Below are 21192 nucleotides of genomic sequence, written 5' to 3' on the forward strand. Positions count from 1 at the left end.
GTTAGTTTCTGACTCTGATGGAGTGAAACTACTGAAACTACTGTATCTCTGAACTCTCACACATGCAGGCTATTCTATGTGATCTCTTTTTGATAACTAGTGCAATAAGTAATTTAATATTGTCTCGCTTCCATTCATTGCGGCTCCCCTGAAACAGTTTGGAGCCCCCCTATGGAGGCCCGCCTCACACTTTGAAAACCCCTGGTCTAGAGGTTGTCACTTTTTCCACCCAGCATGTGTACATATGTATGTAAAGCCAGCCAGTACATCCCAACATATCACTAAAACCACAGGTCCCCTTGCCTCCCTCCAGACCCCCAGTCATAGACAGACCAGAGACCCCACCCCCACTTCACCAGACAACCAGCAACCAGAATGCAACAGATGCCCCTGTCAACCTCAATGGCCCAAATGGCCCCAATGACCAACACGTGGTAGGCTACAGTGTGAAATAACCTCTTGAGCTCTAAAACGTGTCTGAACAAAAACAAAATAAGAGGCTCCGCCTGCTGGATGACTTGACTTCCCAACAGCAGACCATGTTGACAGATGCAGTGCAGGGCTCAGCTGTGGTGGGTGGTGCCGGTTCAAACCCTACTACCAAATGTTCCAACAACATACTAATTTCATGCATGTACAAATGTACCTTTATGGACCAAAGAGGCCTGTGTGTGTGTACATAAGGTGCAATAATTAAAATTTATACTGTGCACCACAGCACCGTGACCAAAATACATTTACCAGCCCGCTGCCTTTTCAAAACACCACAGAATACATACCATACTTCATCATACATTTTCATTTGTCAAGAGCTTTATTATGTCCAAGTACTCTGCATGGTGATACATTGCCCCTTTTGTTGGATTTCTTGATTTTATTTGCCAGTTTACTTCAGATTGTGCTAAGATGTGACTGTTATTTTTGGTCACAGTCAGGGGTTTATTTTTGGGAGTTACATGAGATTTAAGGTCAGTCAGTTTATTTTCCCAAGCTAAATGGTTTCATCTTGGAAACAGGGAAACAGCTAGCCTGGACAATAGAGGGCAGCACTTTAGGATGTTACTGCTCCCGGGCCAAGAAATAATCCGACGCACAGCCCCCTCATAAAACCACAACTTGTTTAGATTAGGAACCAAGACTTAACGTGTTAATTCAAGTTTAAAGGGGCTATATCTAGTTTTCAACAGCCACTTGCGGTGCGGTTTTTAGATCGCAACCAGGTGTGTGCTCATATGCGCGCTCTAACTCATGAGCAACTTACAACGACGATGGAGAAGCTGTGCACCTAAGTATCGGTAAATCTAAATTGAACATTATGATGCAAACAACAGTAGATTTGTGCTAATGTAACATTAGCTGGCTGCTCCTGCCCTGCATCACTATGGGCTAGCATAAACAAATCACTCCACATTTGCTTTGTACACTTTGACATAATACCAGCGGTACATAATAGGGCTGAACGATACATCTTATTTTCATCGTCATCGCGATATGAACATGCGCAATGAACACGTCGCAAAATACTGCCTAAAACGATGAATAAGAAAAAAAAATTATTACATGCGCCAAGCATTCACACTCCACATTGCCAACCTTTGACTTATCACATGTATCCATGAAGGTGTGGTTGGTGCATTCATGCTATTTGGCCAATTAGATGAAGCCCCAGGAAGCGTCAGCTACACTCAGATTGATTGGTATCAATTTAGTGGCGACTCTGTGCCGTTAGCAAATACAATGGCGGAGGAAGGAGAGAAGAGTGAGGAAAATGTGGCTGACGAAGACCTTGTGGTGAAAAAGAACAGCACTTCAGCTATACGGAATTATTTTGGATTCAGAAGAAATGACGTGTTGCAAGCGCAGGTACTGTGTAAAACATGCAGAACAGCAGTGGCAACTGAGGAGAAGACACAACCAACCTCCATCACCACCTGCAATACAATCATAAAGACCTACACGAACAGTTCAAAACTAGCCAAACAACAAAACCACAAACATTGAGTAGTAGCAAATCTAAAACTTCGCCATCACTACAACAACAGTCAATTTCGCAGAGTTTGAGAGTGTGACTCCTTATGACAAATCATCCCAACGCCACAGAGAAATCACAGAGGCCATAACTCATTATTTGGCAAAGGACATCAGTGTTTCCCACAGATTGACAGCGTAACTGTGGTGGGGGGCAGTCGACTGTCCCAGCTGTTATGCCGAATTTTGCATGCCTGCCGAGAATTGTATGAAAATGCATTAAAGTTCTGCTTTTAAACGCTATATAATTCTTTGTGGGGTTCATCATTAGTGATAAATGATCAGTATATATTTTATGAACGTTAAGAATCGTTAATATATTATTACACTTAGTAAAAGTACCATTTCTTCATACAGCTGAGCTAGTAGATTTTGCCCTGTTGCTGGTTTGGCTGGCGACTTGTACACAAGTGAACGGTGTGCCGTGTCATTCACAGAGTATCAAACGCCCTTACCCGTCTGCTGAACACCGCTGTGAAGTTCCTGTCTAAAACAGAAGGCTGTCAAAATGACACAGTTTAGTTTATAGCCAAAACAAAATTGTTCTTACCAGTTTTATTGGACTCCCTCCTGTAGTTGGTAATCTCCTTTTTGCCGAGAAAAGACAAGTTGTCATATTTCTTTTGGATCTCCTGGATGGACCTCTTAATAAGACTTCTTGAATTTATTAATATATATAATAGGTGTCAGGGTTAATTGGCCACAATGATTACTGGTAGTTTGAATAGTTTGTAACAATTTATTTCATATCTTCTTTCCAGAAAATGCTGTTAAGGATGACAGCTGCATTGACCGTGCTGCTGGGCTTTGCAAAACATTGGTGGGACATTTTTCCCAGGAGCACAACCTCCCTGAGCACTCACTCATCACCGAATGTCCAACTAGGTGGGGCTCAAGGTAAAAGATGATAGAGAGGGTCTTGGAGCAGTGGCGGGCCATTTCTGATGTTCTATCGGCAAACCGGAAAACACGGCATCTGGTTCCCTCCTGGCAAGACCTGGATGTACTTGAGTCTGTTAACCTGGCATTACACCCTTTGCAGGAATTTACTGATGCTCTTTCCGAGGAAATCTATGTCAGTGTTTCATATGTGAAACCCGTCCTTCATCTTTTAAAGACATCGGTTCTTGCAGAAAAGGAAGATGACACAGATTTAACCAAGTCCATTAAAGTGAAAATCCTGGATTACATGAATACAAAGTATGATGACCCAGGACCACAAGAATTTCTGGACATTGCATCCTTCATGGACCCCAGGTTCAAGGTCACCTACCCAAAGCTGACCAAACTTGCTTGGAAGTATCTTTGTATAACTGCGACTAGTTCACCTTCAGAGATGCTTTTCAGCACTTCAGGGAATGTGGTAACATGTCTATGTACATGTTTTAAACCTAGCATAGTTAACATGCTGGTTTTCTTGGCCAAGAACTTGCCCTAAAGGGATAACCAAGGCAGTAACTTGCCCTAAGGGGCAGATATTTTTTTGCTGGTTTGATGAGCCCTTAAGGATTTTAATGAGAGTCATTACAGTTATTTTAAATTGCCATTTTTAATTTCTATTTATTTATTTGTAAAAGTTGTTTTCCCCACATACGTTTTATTCAAAGAGAAATGTTTTTTTTGTGTTCACAAGAAAAGGAGCAGGAGAAATTGAACTTTAATTTCTTATAGTTATAATACCTAATATATGTGCAATTTGTGTTAGGTCTACCTTTCCTTGGCCGTGCAAAGCTGGGTGGTGATCCCGCAGTTCCTGCATCAAGTTTAATGTAGTTATTCGCACCTTTAGCAGCAACCTTTTAATGGCAAGTTTTTGAACAGGTGATCCGTCATCTTCAGTGACGCCCTGGTCAGACTTGGTGTACCCGAAGTGCTCCCACACTGCCGACTTCAGCCATTTCTTTGGTGGAAATAAAGCTTCAGAATTTGTCCCTTTGCCATAGTTTTAGCCAGTGTACATTAACCTATAAGCAGGACACTTCAGTTGGTGCACCGCTCCTGTAATTTTGTTTTCATTTTGTGCAAGTTCCCACAGTTTCGTTCCATGCAATAGAAGAAGAGTTTTTACGATTAATTAACTGTGACGTTTTAAAGCGCAGTTAATAGTGAATTTTGGTAATCCCTGCATCCCTAGTGTGCAATCCATCAGTTTTATTTCTGTCAACATTGGCCCCTCCCAACTTGGACCAGTCCTCATTTTTGCTGAAATCTGATTGGCTTAACGGCGGGGCTAAAAGGAGGTTACTTTCCACCTAGGAGAAGTTTAATCTCAATACGTTTTGTCGGGGCTGAACTGAGCCCAGGGTTGTGTGACAAGCACAACAGAGAAGGTAAATATGTCGAAAAGAAAGAAAGAGGAAAGAGAAATGTGTGGGAACCGACCTTTTCCTTGGTGGAAAGGTAGTGTGGCCAAGGCAGATGAGGCAGGACTCAGCACAGGCACCATGGTAGCGACCTGTCAATCACAAGATCTTTCTGACCTAAAGTATATCCTGCTTTATGGTCTATTTTCCTCTAAATTGGACAATCAAATACTAGATGCTGTATAAACTGAAGTTATGAAACCAGCGATTGAGACCTCCTTATGAAAGTGTTTTCTAAGGTAATAAATCAGGTGAGTAGGATCATTTTACCATTGTTTCTAATAGAACCAAACTAGTTTTTGCAACCAGAGGAGTCGCCCCCCTGCTGGCTGGTCGACAGAATGCAGGTTTAAGGGACTTCCGTATTTGCCTCACTTTTCAGACCTGGAGGTTCCCTACCGCGGGATATCTTTAAACCAGTAACGTTAGCCAGCCCATGTCTACATGATAGTAATATTGGTTGCGTTAGCTGGTGAAGTAACATGAAAAGCCATACAACTGTAGTATTTTGCAGCGGATAACAATAGCAACTGCTCAGTGTTGTTGCTTTACCTGTCCAACAGGATGAAAGCCAGCTCTGTGTCAGTTTTGTAGGTTCCAAACCAAACACAAACAGTTCTCCATGACTCAAGCCTTTCTGATGTTGACTGTGTTTTCACCCGAATTCGATTTGATTCTCATTTGGCCTGACGAGCTCCAGCACGTAAAACTTTATTGTTGGCTTTTAACCTTAGGTGGAGTTTGTGTTGGAGTCTGTGTTGTGCTGGAAGCCGGTCGTTTTATGGTGTGAGTGCAGTGTGGTCGCTGTAGTAGACTAGAGGACCGGGAGCGAGCATGCAGAAAACCCGACCTGATTCCTTCACATAAGAAGCAGAATAGTAGCGGTTTCAAGCAACAGAGAAAACAGGGGTGTGCTTTATTTATATGGGAGTTTTCAGCCCGTTGACAATTAGGCAGTAACACAGTGATTTATTGAAAAACTACATATAACCCTTTTAAGAGGTGCTGGTAGGCAGATTTCTTTAACTTTGGACAGAGCTAGCTGTTTTGGCAGTCTTTATGCTGAGCTAAGCATCTTCTGCTCCAGCTTGATATTGAAGGGACAAATATCAAAGTGGTATTGATCAATACATTTCCTAATCATACTTTTTGAGATTTTCTTTCAGGGCTGAGCAGCAGCTTGTACTGTTAGTCTGTGAAAGCTGTCAATTTAGAAAATAATTGACATAAATTTCAGACTTGGCATTATACTGTACATTATACTGTATATATGTATCTACAATATATCATCATTGTTTGTTTTCATTACTGACTGCCTGGCTACTTTTTGGCTAAGTGTCATGAATCATGAATGCTAAGTAAGTGGTAATTATGAATTCTAACATTGATGTTTCTTGTATCTGTTTTATTTTATCATCTCAAATTTTGTTTCCATTAGATCATCTGTGTTAGTGACACACATTAGCAAGACTGCCATTTCCTCATAGTTTTTAGACCAATCAACATGAAAGAAAACTAAACTAATTGTCTGACAGTGAAATTGTACTCAAGAGTTCTGTTAATAATACCTTATGCATTATTTTTATTGATGCTTTTAAGACCATTCTTGTTATTGTGTGTATTTTATTTCCAACTGCACACCATAGTATCAGAAATAAATCCTGATAAATGCTTCATTATTCTTCAATAGTCAATATTTACAAGAATCTGATGTGTATTGACAGATGTGCAGCACGGACCACCAAAGCGTCACCCTATCCCTTAACAGTTTTCAGTCAATCATGCTCCACATACTGATCTGCACGGGTGGTCCACCCTCAAAGTCCTATTTTGAGCCAGGAAAAACCCTGCTTACAGGCCACTGGAAGCTGCGCCAGACACCGGCTGATGTTTCTGCAGTTCCTTGGTCAGCAACACAGGCTGATAAAAGTCGACACATCATGGCTTTAAATTATAAAAAAGAGCAGAGGACAGGATTCAAATAACTAGCCATATGCTTTGCTTGGGGATTCCGAATAGTGACCCCATAAACAATAATCATCCAGATCATTGTAATATATATTGTAATCAAAGTCCGAGGATTTCTGTTAGACAGCACTCACAGAAATACTGGAGATTCTTTTTCTGCCCTTTAAACTGCATTAATCGATCCAAAGCATATCCTATAGCTAAACCAAGGGCGTTCATTCTATAAATAATAATTTAATTTAATTTATATTTAATTTAATTTATAAATTCACTCTATAAATAATAATAGGTCAATTGATATTTACAGACAGACACTCACTAAAAACAGGTTCATTTACAGAAAGGTGGGGAAAGCATAAATTTAGAGCCGCAGCAAACCAAATCAGAAATAAAAAAAGTGGCACAAAGAACCATAGAATGGAAGGCATTGTGCAAGCAGTGAAAAAAACAAGTAGAAAATAGAGGAAATGCTAAATATAGAATTAATGGCCAGCCACTTGCTATATTCATCCCCACATCTAAGTTAGGCTGTTTCTGCGAGCGTTTGTGGTTTCAGGGTGTGAGTGTGGGTTTCGGTAAGGCCGCTGACTGAAACTGTGACACTGCATGCACTCATCATCACCATCATGATGACAAAGGCATACTGCTAAACGCTGCAGCCAAATGAAAAGCAAACACCTTCGCAAGACTGAGTGAATCTATATTTCCGGACTTGAGCAAGTCATTCTTGAAGACAGAAAGGTAACAAGATTCATACAACCTGTTGACATAATCATAAGCGGAGGTAGCGTGGGTGTATGGGGGCAGCCAACCCAGGGTCCCGGCTGGGTATCAGTCCTCTACTTGAGGCACAATTATTTTATCAGTTACTTGTAGACACGGCCGGACAAGAGAATTGCACGCTGGTAACATCACAAGTTAAATGCACCAGTATAGCCGTCCTTTTCAAATGAAAAGTCCCTTCACTCCTGGTTTCAAAAACCACCACAAGAATGACAATTACCAACAAAAAACATTATATTCTAAGTAGACACGTTTAAACATCTAAATCACAAACATAAATCACAAAGTAACTTTTGTATTACAAACAAATAGGAGACTTATTTGCAAATTTTAACAAAACTCCCTTCACCGCCATGCATCATGGGAATTCTGAGGGATGGACTTAGGCTGCTATATATCACCCCGGAGTCACAGTTTAGTTCTGTCCTCAACTTCCACTGGAAGCTCAGCAGCAGAGCGTGCAGCCTGCACCTCGTAAATGACTTGTTTTTAATATGTTCTTCTTGTGCTTCTACTACCTCTCTTCAAAGCCCTGCGTTACCCGCTTTCGTACCATCACCTGCAGATCGCACACGGAGCATTTCAAAATAAGAGCGTTTTGCCTGCCTGATTTTGCTGACATGTTTAGATTTTGTTGATTTGGTGATAAATGCTTGCTTTTTGTACCTCTACTATGATTAAGTAAGCTACGTAGTTAAATTGTTTCTTTTTTGTCTGTTTTAACTGTGTTTAAGGTTGATATAGGATTGGGAGTATGCACAGGGTATTTTATTTTGAAAATGACTGCGTATTCTCTCCAGAGAGGAGCAAAGAGACACTTCTGGTGTGAGCACAAGCACTGACTCAGTGGACTTTCAGAGTGAGTCTAAACTATTTTGATTACAGCTTTTCAAATGTGAAGATTTGCTGCTTTTCTTTGTCATATATGGTAGTAAACTAAATATCTTTAAACTTTGGAGTGTTGGTTGAATAAAACAAGCTATCTGAATACACATCTGTGCGCTCTGGGAAATTTTAATTTCTCACTTTTTTTAATGACATTTTATACACCTAAATTATTATACAAATTCTTCAATCAAGAAAATAATCTGCAGATGAATCGATAATGAAATAATAGTTTGTTGCAGCCCTAAACTGTAACTAAAGTGGTTTATACAGAAAGTAGCTTAGGATACTGGGACACTATGAAGATCCTCATGACAATGAATCATTCAGTCTTTTTTCTCAGTTTTGATTATAATACTCTTTTTAAGATTCCTTACTTGATGAATTATAAACAAGTATCTACAAAATGCATTTTTCATGTAACAACCATCTAAAATGTTTTACAAAATCCCAACTCGAGGTCCACAACCAGCTTTTCTTGAGGTTTCAACACCAAGCCCTTTATCATCGGGTGGAGTTCGCTCGGCTGTCATATTGACTCAGCAGCTATTAAGGTTGTCGCTTTTTCCAAAGGTCAAGTTCGACTGACTGAAAACGAACAACCCATAAATTGAAAAGTAGGCAGTCAGACCAGGTTGTACAGTTGTGTTGCTCCACTTGTTTCTAACAGTCCTCACATTTGTTATGGTTGTAGATTAAGGAAGCTGCTTTTTACTAAGCTGGCAAACAGTCTTATCTTTGTATCATTTTGCCATCTGCGCCGTAAAACCCAAAATACTTCCACGCATCAGATGCTTTGATGTGAAGATGATCTGATCAGCTCGGCTTTTCTCACTATTTTTTATTTACAGCTTAGTTTATCCATCCATCCATCCATCGTCAACCGCTTATCACGCATACAGGGTTGTGGGGGGCTGGAGCCTATCCCAGTTACCCACGGGCGAAAGCTTAGTTTATGGATAGGTCAATGAGGCAATAGGTCAAGCTCTCCTCAACCACAAGGCAAACTACTTCAAGTGTTCTGTAGCGAATAGATGGGGAAAATTGCTATGATTTCACACGTTGAAGTGTTGAAGGCTCTGGAAAACACTAATTAGTGGCTATTGAGTTGATTTTAACTTCATATTAAACATTCAACAATAATAAGACAATAAATGAGATCTAAACAGGTTAAAATCAGGCCTTATGTATTTAAAGAGCCATGATTTTGGTACCTGACTGTTTTTGATACATATTTTACTAAAAAATATTGTGCTTCCATATCCAGCTCTGGTGACACTTTCTACACAAGTTCTACACTTTAAACTAAATATGTAATGAAAGTGGTTTGGGCTTAGTAAGAAGAGAGAGTGTCTGAGGTTTTGATGCCATAAAGATGTTTCAAACCAAATCACTACCAATATGAGAGCAGTGAGGGTGCACAGTGCATGAAAAGAGCCAGAGAGGATAGCCAAATCAGGAAGCTAATGGAACCCAGTGAATAGCTGATAACAACCACATGCAAAGTCTTCACACGAGCCTGAACGCATGCAACCGGCAGTAACTCTGCATGATGTGATATAACTCAGATGGATCAATACTAACACCGTTGAGCCTGATGCATCTGGCCGGGCTGCGTGCTGGGTTAAGCAGGATACGGACTACAAAAAGGTACATCCCAACTTGCTTTTATTTCAAGCAAAAATAGTCAGTGACCTTTTGTGCAGCCACTTCATTAAAACACAGTTCACTTCAGAGGCCAACATAAACCCCATCCAAATACAGTGAGCATTATTCTCTCTTGAACGGGGCTGTAAATGGTTGGATCTCAAGGTGATATAATGCAGGGAGAGAGCAGCCATATGTTCTCTTATTTCACCAACAGTGAATCAACAGACAGGGATGATGAGGCAGTCTGCCAAAGAGCCTGCCTGTCCAGGAATCTATATCTTCCACACAGAGCGACAGGGAGAAGCTAGTGTTACTGTAGGCAGCTGTAATATTTTGACATGCGCTCACGATGCAAAGCAATAATTGGGACGTGGCCGCAAATGATACTGAGGTCTACCTGTAGGAATCGGCTGAGTCAGCAGTAGCTCAGCGTGAAGCCAGCAACATACCAGTGCTGCAGTCTCTATAACAGGAGGATGGTGGACAAAAGACCTACTGTGGGACAAATCCAGGAAAAATGACCCAACTGCTGTTACATAATATAAAAGCCCGTGGTCTAGGACCATATAGTTTTCTTCACTCAGAGAAAACATGACCTTGATGGACAATGACAACGTCAACAGGAGCAAGCAGATGAGAGGAGGGGACGCCAGTGTGATGCACTACGGTCAATTCTTTCTCCTCAGAAACTATATGTAATGCTGTATGCATGCACACTACATTAAAGCTGCTGTAATCCGTATCTTTTGGTTAAACAATGGATCAAATGACTATGCGTAACGCCCTCTAGTCCCACAGTCACACAGACCACTGCAGCAGAGGAAAGGCTACAACTGTAAGATGGTTTTAATGTTCGCAGCGCTGTTATTCTGTCTTTGCATTCTCAGTAATGTTGTAACATTTAAGTAAATCAACATTTAAGTAAATCAAGAAACATCTGGCTCGTGACGTACATAACACGCTTGCCTCGTGACATTTAGAAGCACTTTGGGGGGGAAAAATAAATAAACAACAGAAACTGATGAAAGGGGGCTGTTGCTTTATTAGTATAAATAGACAATACGTTTTCTTTCCAGTTTAAAGGCTGATTTTTGCTGCTGACAGTTGAAAATTGAAGGAACCAGACGGTTAATTATGTGGTTTTCTCTATGGTCAGAATTGGACAAAAACTTGATGCCAAACAGTGGATCACTTAACAAATCTGAGGGAGAACATTCAAAACTATTATGATAAAAACATTTTTAACAAATATGATTAGTAAATCCTTTTTCAGTCCCTTTTCCTCAACAAAATAAATATTTTAATAGAAAAATTAAGCTCTAATTTGTTCGTGATTCAAATGAATTCAACCAAATATTTATTGACGATATATTGTGATAATATTATGTAAAATTATATTGTGATAATTTTCATTATTGTTTTATTGCCCAGCCCTATAGTGTCACTAATACCATTAATTACTGCTCCGTTCCATTAAGTGTCCCAGTAAGTCATTCCAGTGAGCCTACTGTATATGCAATGCAGTCATTAGTGATGTTATTAGCTACTGTGTGTTTCCTGCAACAACATGTCAAAATGCCTGTTGTGGAAGAGGACTACTAGCAGCTCATTTAAACCTATGCTACGATTAACAATAAAAAGAATACTGCCTGTGTAATAATAACATAATGATGACAATCAAATGTAAGCTTAACATTGTGTGAATTATATCTACACAAGAGAGCAGGTGCAGCACATGGATGTGTGTTCATCGTGCTGCTTGTGTGTGTATGTGTGTGTCCACTAGGTGATTTGTGAATGAGAACTGCAGCTGACAGGCCTTCTGCCTGACAGGCTGCTTTCTCCACGGGGGTCACAGAAACCAGAGGCCCTTCCACCTCGCAGAGCAACCCAAGCTGGGTCCATACGCTCGCCTCCAGGGTCACTGACGGCATCCAACCCCTTCCAGCAAAGGGCTGCAGCTTAGCCAAGGGCCTAACAACTCACAGCGAGTGCACACATGCTCTGATTCACACACACACACACACACACACGCACTGCATGTAAACACAACACTTAACACCCGAGCATACGGTGTTCACAAAGCACACGTGCAAGCTTTTGTGCCAACACGTTTTCCTGTGCACACGCACTTGGGCAAGCAAATGCGTAGGCAAGGATGTAAACACACACAGAAACACACACACACACAAGTGTATCCTTTCATTAACAAGGATGAGGGTCAATTTCCGCTCCCGTTGTCTTAGGCCGGTTGCCGGGGAGGAAACCTGTTCACTTACGGCAGTTTTGACATTTAAGCTTGTGTCTCTGCAGCTGGGGGAAGTCCTAATGATTGATGACCAGAGCCACCCTGGGGTCCTCTGCTGCACGACTTGCTTGAGTCTTGTCACCATTATCTACGTGTGGATGTACGTGTGTGTACTCTACACATCCTAAACTTGCATGTGAGCGCTGGTTACATGACACATCTTAAATCATAAACTAAAGGTTTTGCGCAAGGAATCTATGATTTATTACTGCTGTAGTCACTTAGGGTTAAAAAAGGGGTATTTTCCAGGTTGGAAGGCAAGAACACGGAGTTTGATGATAAATTGCATTGGGAAGAGATTTGTTCCAATAAGAGTAATGCAAGTTCAGCATTATGTACAGTAACCACTGTAGAGAATGGCCATTTCCTACTTCCTATTTAAACTGTAGTGGATCAAAATCAATGTTGTGATGTCCTGAGCTGGCTTCTTAAGAGCCAGAGGATGCTCAACACTTATTTGGTACCAACCGACCATATGTGTCCATACAGACAAGCTGAAATTCCATCATTTTCTTAAGCCAAATTGCTAATAAATTCACAGTTTCCATATTATTAAATGTGATTATTTTCCGATTGTCTTATTATATGGTATGATTATAAATAGTCAGATAAAAAAAAGAAAGTTAAATATGTCAATTTCAGCATTTTTCTTCACTATTTTCTGACGTATCAGAAACTTAATTAACAGGCAGGTTGATTGATGAAAATTAAAATAATAGTATTAAAAACTATAAAGTTCCGAAAGCTATGTAGATAACTGATTAAACCCGGAAAAGTCAAACTATTTATAAACACCTAATTCAGGTTTTACTCAGCAAAGTTATCCATTAAGGGCAGGAAACCTGCTTTGTGGAACGGGTCCGTGGCCAGATTCCCATTTTTGTTAACTTCTTCTGTCATGAGACATTTTGATTTAAATAAAAATTCTGCCAATTTTAGAGTATTCTATTTAGGTAAAGTTTCTGTACGGCTGCTAGTGTGACCTCCTATTATTCTTTTGTGCATGCGGGCCAGTTCACACTGCAGTCTGATATAGGCCACATTAAAAATGTATGCGAACAGTCAATCAAAAAAATCTGATCTGCGCAATAAATTGGAATTGAGCATTAAGGCCTGTAGCCTGAACGTAGCGAGAAAGAGCAAGATGCAATAGTAGTTTGAATACAAGGTGCACACTTTCTGACAGTCTTTGCAGGCATTCATGTTGTTGCACACACTTTAAACATCAAAAGTGACAGAAATGCCTATTTTCTCACTTCCGCAAAGCTGGCCAGTCACTGTCTGAAGCGGCCTGTAGTCGGATTGTTATTTTGTTAAAGTACAATAATTGTCAGACACATTCCTTGCACTTCCAAAGTCAGAAAGCAGACAGTGTTTGGCCTTAATTTAATATACTGACCCCTTAAGCTATCGCCAAAAAGTATAATTTTTCTGAAACTCAAGTGACATTTTGGCACAGGTAACATAAAACTTTTGAACTAAGTATACCCAGCCCTATTTACGTAGTTCATTTTGAAATAAACTTTTTGGGCCTTCTCACTTTGTCCTCAGACGACTGGCACAGTTATGAAGGACGATTCACCATTTTCTCCCAGGTAAATACATTTCCACTCCCTCACCTGAAAGACTGTGTGCCTGGAAGAGTGAAGCTCTAGAGATACAAGTGCCTTCACATTTCACCTGCTACCAAGGACACTGTAATGACTGACATGTGAGGGATGAGGCTCCCGCTGGTGACTCCATAAGAACGAGCTGCATGAATATCAATGTTGTCCTCCTCGGCTCTACCGCCCTTGGCTGAACAGAGGGACCTTTGACAGGGCCGTAGCAAAAACCCAGAGTATATGCCGTTTCATAATGCAACAGCATGCCGTGGGCCTTCAGGACACACTCTGAGACTCTGCACACCGCATAAATGTTTACCATACCACCACTGCATGTGTTAAGAGCAGGGCAGGGTTAACTCTGAGACTGGTCCCCTTTTTTAGCCGTGCTGCTCGTGTCCAGTGCCAAGAAACCACACACACCATTCTGGCTCCAGTGGCAAACACATTGAAAGCCATTTGGGCTTCGGGCCTATCGGTGCCACAATAAGCCCATTATGCTCCCACATTAACAACCATGAAACATCAGGGTTAATAGAGGCAACTAACCCACAGAGATCCATAACAAACTAACAGGAACTACAGCGTCGGTAATGGCCGTGATGATGGACATGTTTACACTTGACAAACTGAAAGACGCATCAAGAGCTTGTTCTGGATAAAAGTGCTCACATGGTGCATTTCAACAATATTTTTTTGTACAGAATGTGATATATTCATGCAATAGTATCACATTTTCACTTCACTTATTTAAATAAAACATAGATTCAACTGTTATCCAGTAGCTAGTAGAAGCCTAGTCATCCGTGTCTATCCATGGTCACACAACAGACAGGTTTATGACAATAAGAAAACATTGAGCTCGAGAAGATGCATAAGGTCAATGTTAGCATCCCGCAACAACAAATAACTGGAGCTGTCTCCTGTTCATCAGCTGGGTGAGTGATTGATGCAGGTACAGAGCATCAAACCTGACTGCTGGAACATGCAGCAACATCTTGTTATGTCCCCTGTACATCCTTCCTGAGGTGAAGGACAACTCCGGGGAAGGAAAAATTATAATAAACAACCACAGTCTCAGCCACTGGAGCCTTTGCTGACAAAAGAATGCCAAAAATCTGACCCCCCCCTACAGAGCGAGATAGCAGGAGTGCTTGACACACTAACAGGCAGCCTCGGGTTCTGGTTAAAGGATGAGAGCGCTACACATACTGCAAAATAAAGACGTCACTGTAAAAACACAATGCTGGAGAAATCCCTTTACTCTAGCCTGAGTCATCATTTAGTATCTGTGACGTACAGCAGCGTATCGCTGCCCCCATGACAAAGAAATATTTGCTCAGCTTCTTCTCGTTTTACAAGATATTGTTCATGTTATTATGACACATCTTCTCCTTATTAAATTATTTTTCTGTTTCTCTCACAAAATATTCTCATTATTTCACAAAACAAGGTATCTCATTAAAACAAACATTTCTCGTTACGTACCTGGTGACATGATAAGTTGGTGTGTTGCTTACATGTGGTGTAAAGAGGAGCAAACGGTCCATCGTTGCCTGAGGAACAATCACATATCATGACTGATACACATCCGACATGATGATCTGTCGCAGGGTGTTTTTATGTACCGTGGCTGTGGGTTGCTTTTGTTTTGCTGGGTAATCACTGTGAGTATCGGTAATTATCAGTGGCCACGCTCCCACTTGGTACAGGTCAGTGTGGTGTTGGCAAACAGGGCCCCTGATGTTAAAGTGTGTGTGACCTGCCCTACGCGGCACCTCCTGGCAGCACAAGCACCATGGCCCAGACCAGATACCGTAGCTGACTTTAGGGACGATAGCTCGCTTAAATGCACATTCAGTTCAGAGCCTATCTCTCTCATCAGCACCAATGTCCAGTGTCCCACCCTCAAAGACAAGGGTGGCCAAACTAAGGCCCAGGGGGCCAACTACGGCCCACAACTGGATTTTAAATGGCCCGCAATGAATTCGTAAAAACAAACTAGAATATGGCTCATTTACAATAAATTGTATTTTGCTTCTTACTGCTGGATTCCACCGAGCATGGCTGCGCAACGTTCTGGCTGCGTTGCATTTTGGCTGCCGTGACAAGCTGCACAGAGCAGATCAAGCTGGGCAGGAAGTCAGAAACAGAAACAGCACTGAGAATCCAGTCAATTTTCAAAATAAAACACCCTGTGCAGACTCCCGATTGTATATCCGTGAATAAACACAATTAAAAAAGACCCCAAAAAGCCTACTTACCCCTGGTAGAAGCATAAAAAACACACAAAAAATTACCAAATCAACTAAATCTGAGCAAGCGAGCATAATCAGGCAGTTTAGCCACTCCTTCTCTGAGACCTTCCCCCTCCTGACCACACACTGTCCCACATGAGGCTATGTGCCTATTCAAACTGAACAACCTAAAATATATACACTTTTTTTGTTTAAACATATTCAGCTAGTAAGCCCTCTAAATGTTGCCAGTAGATGTGAATGTGATTGTCTGTCTGTCTTGACATAGATAGTCATGTTTCTTGTTCTAACAACATACCAACTTAAGTTTTATGAGAAAAGTTTGTTCAAAGCAGGCGTGTTGATTTAAGAAAGTTGTTTCATGATAAAACTTTTAATGACAATGAAAATCAATTAATAATTTCAATCATTTACCAAGGAAACAAGATTTAAAACTCACTGCTTTTTAAACGTTTTGCTGCCTTCTTCTGTTTATACCATTGGAAATTGAATACAGATTCTTGTGGGGAACAAAACAAGCAATTTGAAGACGTCAATTGTCACAATTAATCAACAGTTTAGATAGATTAGATAATATAAATAATCAGCATTTGCAGCCTTATTCAGGACCAATTATACCTCCTGCCAAGCTGGTATGATAATAGACAGTTTACCATATTGATCAAATACTGTACAGACAGATATAGCTCCACTTTATGCCAAGACATAGCGGCTTGCCTTGGGAGAATTTGCTTATTCTAAATCTTGTGATAAACCAATCACATCCACATGGAGGAAATGAAAAAAAGGCCCTGTTGTATCAAGTGTTTTTGTAGCAGAGCAATGCTGTGAGCCACAGCTGTCCTCAGGTGCCCTCTAATCCAGTAGGCTTCATTGCGATGAGGAGTGTTTGAGTGCTGCTCTGTATAGTAGGTCATTTCCTTGTTCTTTGTAGGCACACCCTCATGCATATTTGTTATTTTATTTAGATAGAAAGAGCAGAACCACTGGGGCTGCCGAAATCCACTGCAACATGGGACGTTAAAGCTTATCCACTTGGCCACTACCTTGGCATCAAAATCAACCCACCAATCTAAGCCCAGCTGTGATTATGTAATATTATCGGCGATTTGATCCTGCAGCCACAAAAAAATAAAAATAGATGTATAAATCCGCCCCGAGTGGTACTGTTTCTCACGCATGATGTCATGTTGAATTCCTTGCAAGCAGGTTATGCAGAAATGTCCGATCAGTAGGAAGGCACTACGCAGGCACTGCTGGAGCCGATAGGTTTTGTTTTCTGTTGAATGTGGGAAACGGCCACGCCAAATTCCGTTAAATGAATCGCACGTATTAGTCTAAATGTGCTTCTCAACAAGAGGCATATATCAGAGAATGCGAATAACAGTATTTTCTAAATATTTAAGGTCTATTTGTGAATTCGGCATTTATAAATTCAATAAATGTGGACCTCCTGCGCTGGATCTCACTTCTCACAATGATTTTCCACCAAAATAGCAACGGACAGTGGGAGCCTGACTACATGAGATCTGGTAAAAAGTAGTAGTGAAATACCAATAAATTTTTATATGGTCTTAACGAGCATGCGCGCTTGCAGACGAATGAATAAAAATATATTAAAGTGCCCGATTTTTTGAATGGAGGTTGGTTTGCTCGGCGGTGATGTAGCCCTGTGCAACGCGCTGCCGAATTAAACAGCCAATAACCAAAAGCCATGACAAAACATTCTACACACCTGCGTGCAACAGTCTCATTTGGGGATTTTCAAACGGTGCAATTACAGTTATTTGAGACACAAAATATCTGCGCCCCTGTGTTTTGAAGCAAAGGCATTACTACTAGGCAATATCGATTAACAAAACACTCGGGCAACGAGGTAGACCACTCCAGTTTTCCTACGTAGTGCCACAGACCGAACCATGCAGTTGTGCTACTACAATCAGCGTCAAGCTAACAGGAACATCACCGCCTCCAAATAAAGTCTTTTCAAAATAAAGCTACATCACAAAACCAACCTATTCTACTCATGCCAGTGTTTCAGCAATAGCTCCGCTCCGTATTGTAATATATTATTTTAGTGCATTATTTTAACACCGCCTCGGCTGCTCTACGCAATCAACTACGCACTTCTACTGCACCACTTTCACTATACGAGACAAATTCACGACATTTATTTTGAACATGAAATCTCCGTACTTCCAGTCTCGTAATGTCCAATTCTAGCTGACTTGCCGCAGATCACCGCCTCCTCCTCCCTCTCACAGACAATGAATGAAGCCAGTTTGGGAAATGGACAAGCCCAGGACCAGTTCAGGTACCGTTAGCTGAACACCCGTCTAACATGTAACCCAAAAACATTACAGAACCCGGAAACCTGTACCCCTTAGCTCCGGACATGCTGTCCATCTTAACGTTAGCTACCTTTATCTTACCATTCCGCAGAAATAGCGACAAGAAAACATGCCAGATAATAATGCCCGCCCTGCCACACCATGTAAACTGTTACAACAACACAAAGCTACAAAATACGTGGTAATATTTCCAACAGTGCGTCACTGACAGCACGTATGAGTTTACATTACCTGCAGGATGCTCAACTTCTCTGCGGTGCGGCCACGGCTTCACAAGCTGCGTCAAGTCAGCCGAGGTTCGTCAAGACGAAACAGGAACCTTTAAAAGATGGCGTTCAAAATAAAAGCGGAAAGGTAAGTTACGCGCTTTGGGGGTGTTGACAAAAAGCGCAACGCTACGTGGAGCTCAAATACTAAAGCAGTACATAGTATCCCTGTCTTTCAATCCACTTCTGTTATAAATACAAACACATTCAACTTATTTTTCGGTCGGAGCTTCACCTTTTTATATACAGTCTCTGAGCTTCACTCACTGCGTCCTGATTTAGTGACCCATGGTACATTTGAGACCGGAAACGCCCTGTTTCATTTTAGCTAGCTTGATGCTGGCATCTTCAGCAACACCTCACAGTACCTCGGATAACAGTAATTATGCATATTCATCATAACACCTCTAGCCGCTGATATCTGGTTCACAAACCTGTAAACTCGGGTCTGTGGTTGTAGTTTGTTGCTTCATATCCGACAGAAGTGGCTTGGTTGTTACCGGCTCATAACGTGAGTGGTCCAGTCCAGATGCGGGACGGACGGGATGAATTCTCCGGAAAGTTGATGCTGCAATTTGCCACCGCGATAGCATCATCATTGTCAGTGTACGGTAAACATTAAACAGAACATTTCCGGGCACCACTTTTTCAACAGAAGTCAGTGAACGAAGCCCATAGCCTTAACTTGTGAAAATAAAAGGAGGAAGCATTTGTGCTCAATAAAGCAACGTTCTTTACTGCATAATGAAAAACAACGTTGGGGACATACATTACACACACACAATGGAAACAAACAAAATAGCGACAAAACGCACTCTCATCACTTGCATCAATGATTATTAACGAAACGTTACAATGTATGGAATCCTATGACAAAGTATATTAATAAATGATCAAAACCTGTCTATTGTCACATTTTATTGCGCAATTATTTTGAAGATAAAATTGCCTTAATTCCGGTTTGTGTAACTTATTCGGTGTAGCTTGACACACGGTCACAGCTGGAGCGCGAGACAAACACGCTGCTGCCCAAAATCCACGCGCGCTACCTCGAGACCCCGCCCCCTTACAGTAACATTATAAAATTACGATCTTTAAGTCTAACAGGTTTAAACGCGTTTGCTGTAGTCATTCATACATTTTATTGCCATTCATTTATTATTGCTGGTTCTAAATTGTTTTTCACACACAATGTCGACTTTGTCAGTGTGGGAAAGCCTCTTCACACGCATTTAGAGCATCAGCGGACTGAAACAGTCCAATGAAACAGAACACAGAAAGAGATGAATCACAAAAACTATTACTCTATCAGCCAATTCTGAATGTGGTCTCATGAGAATCATAAAGAGTTGTAGCCTACTCACCAATTATTCAACAAATAGGCCCATTTGATTCTGTAATTTATTTTGGTCATTAGAATATTAACCTTTAAAATGTAAAATGTCTCCTTCTGGTATCTAGTCACACCTACAGCATATTCCAGGAAAGCTCAATCCTGACATCATTGTGGCCTCATACTTTTAAACCTGCGTCTAATGAAGACTAGTGGGGCTGCCTGGTGCAAACCTCCAGGGCCCCACATCGCTTGTTTTTCTACCTGGTTGCCAGGTGCTTCGAAACCTCCGAGGAAAGGAGGGGTGCGATTGCTGTTGATGATGATAGTGAAGGTCCCCCAGGGCAGGGCCCAGAATACCACCAGGCAGAGGGGAGTGTGGTGAGCCCCCACTGGGAGCATGATCCTATAACTGGCTTATGCAACTGATCAGCCTCATCCTGCATTATATAACAGCATGAGGTCAGCCTGCTGCTCACAGCTGGGCCGGGGACTACCGCCGTCCCCTAGAACAATAGGGGTCAAATCACAACTTTAGGCACAAATCTGCTGTTCAGAGACGGTCTGAGTGTGTGAAGAGAGCGCAGAGGTGTAGCAGGGGCGTCAACGTCCCTGCGTCGTTAGTGCCATTAAATGTTAAGTGCAACATGAATGAGCAGGCTGAATTCCCGGAGAGAAATTGGACCAACGACAGATTACTGACATAACCGGTCTCCGTGCTAAATTAGCCTGCTTGATGTTGATGTCTGTCAACAAACACTGGCCCAGACTGATTCCAGATGCCTTTATTGGTTCATCTTTACTGTGTTATGTTATGACCAATTCATCTGCCTCAAGTCAAAGGTGTTGATGATGGAAGCTATTTCCTTACAGCTTTATATGCCGTATTTATGACTAAATAAGTTGCCCATACCAAACAGAAAATGACTAACAAGAGCACGCTGACAGAATAATGAAGTGAAATGAACCAGCCGACTCTAAAGAATAAAAAAAAAAAAAAATCTTTGCTTTTATCAGGCTGTGAGGATCTAATGGTCTAATTAGTTGTCGTTTGCATTATGGGAAATTAAATATTCAGTGTTTTTGGAGCGCAACCTACAGAAGACAGAAAATTGGGATCTTTCAGTCTCTGCTGTTTTGATTTCTATTTCATCTTTCTCTCGTGAGTCTCCAAGCTATAATCCACCAACATGGTTTATGTGGTGCATTAGCAGTATTGTGAATGCATTTAATTCATCTGACCACAAAATAAATAACCGCCAAAACATATCTGATATGATCTATATGCTCATAATGCCCATAAACTGGTTTTATTTGTAATATGAAAGGCACAAAGAAGAGAATGAAAAACAAGCAGGGGAAGTCACAGTGGGTATTCCATGTTTACTAAAATAT

General features: G+C 41.2%; 1 protein-coding gene across 2 annotated transcripts in view; it reads right to left on the bottom strand.

Annotated features, from left to right (window-relative positions):
- Positions 1-18998, bottom strand: part of hivep3a (HIVEP zinc finger 3a) — a 45850-nt gene extending 26852 nt beyond the window's left edge. For both annotated transcript variants that reach the window (XM_046059520.1, XM_046059518.1), the window contains exons 1-2: positions 18899-18998; positions 18430-18517 (exon numbers count right to left, since the gene is read on the bottom strand). The gene's annotated coding sequence lies outside the window, so the exon portion shown is untranslated. The remainder of the gene's footprint in view (positions 1-18429; positions 18518-18898) is intronic.
- Between the last annotated feature and the right edge of the window lie 2194 nt (positions 18999-21192).

Source organism: Micropterus dolomieu, linkage group LG09 (genome assembly GCF_021292245.1).
Source record: "Micropterus dolomieu isolate WLL.071019.BEF.003 ecotype Adirondacks linkage group LG09, ASM2129224v1, whole genome shotgun sequence".
NCBI classification, from domain to species: Eukaryota; Metazoa; Chordata; class Actinopteri; order Centrarchiformes; family Centrarchidae; genus Micropterus; species Micropterus dolomieu.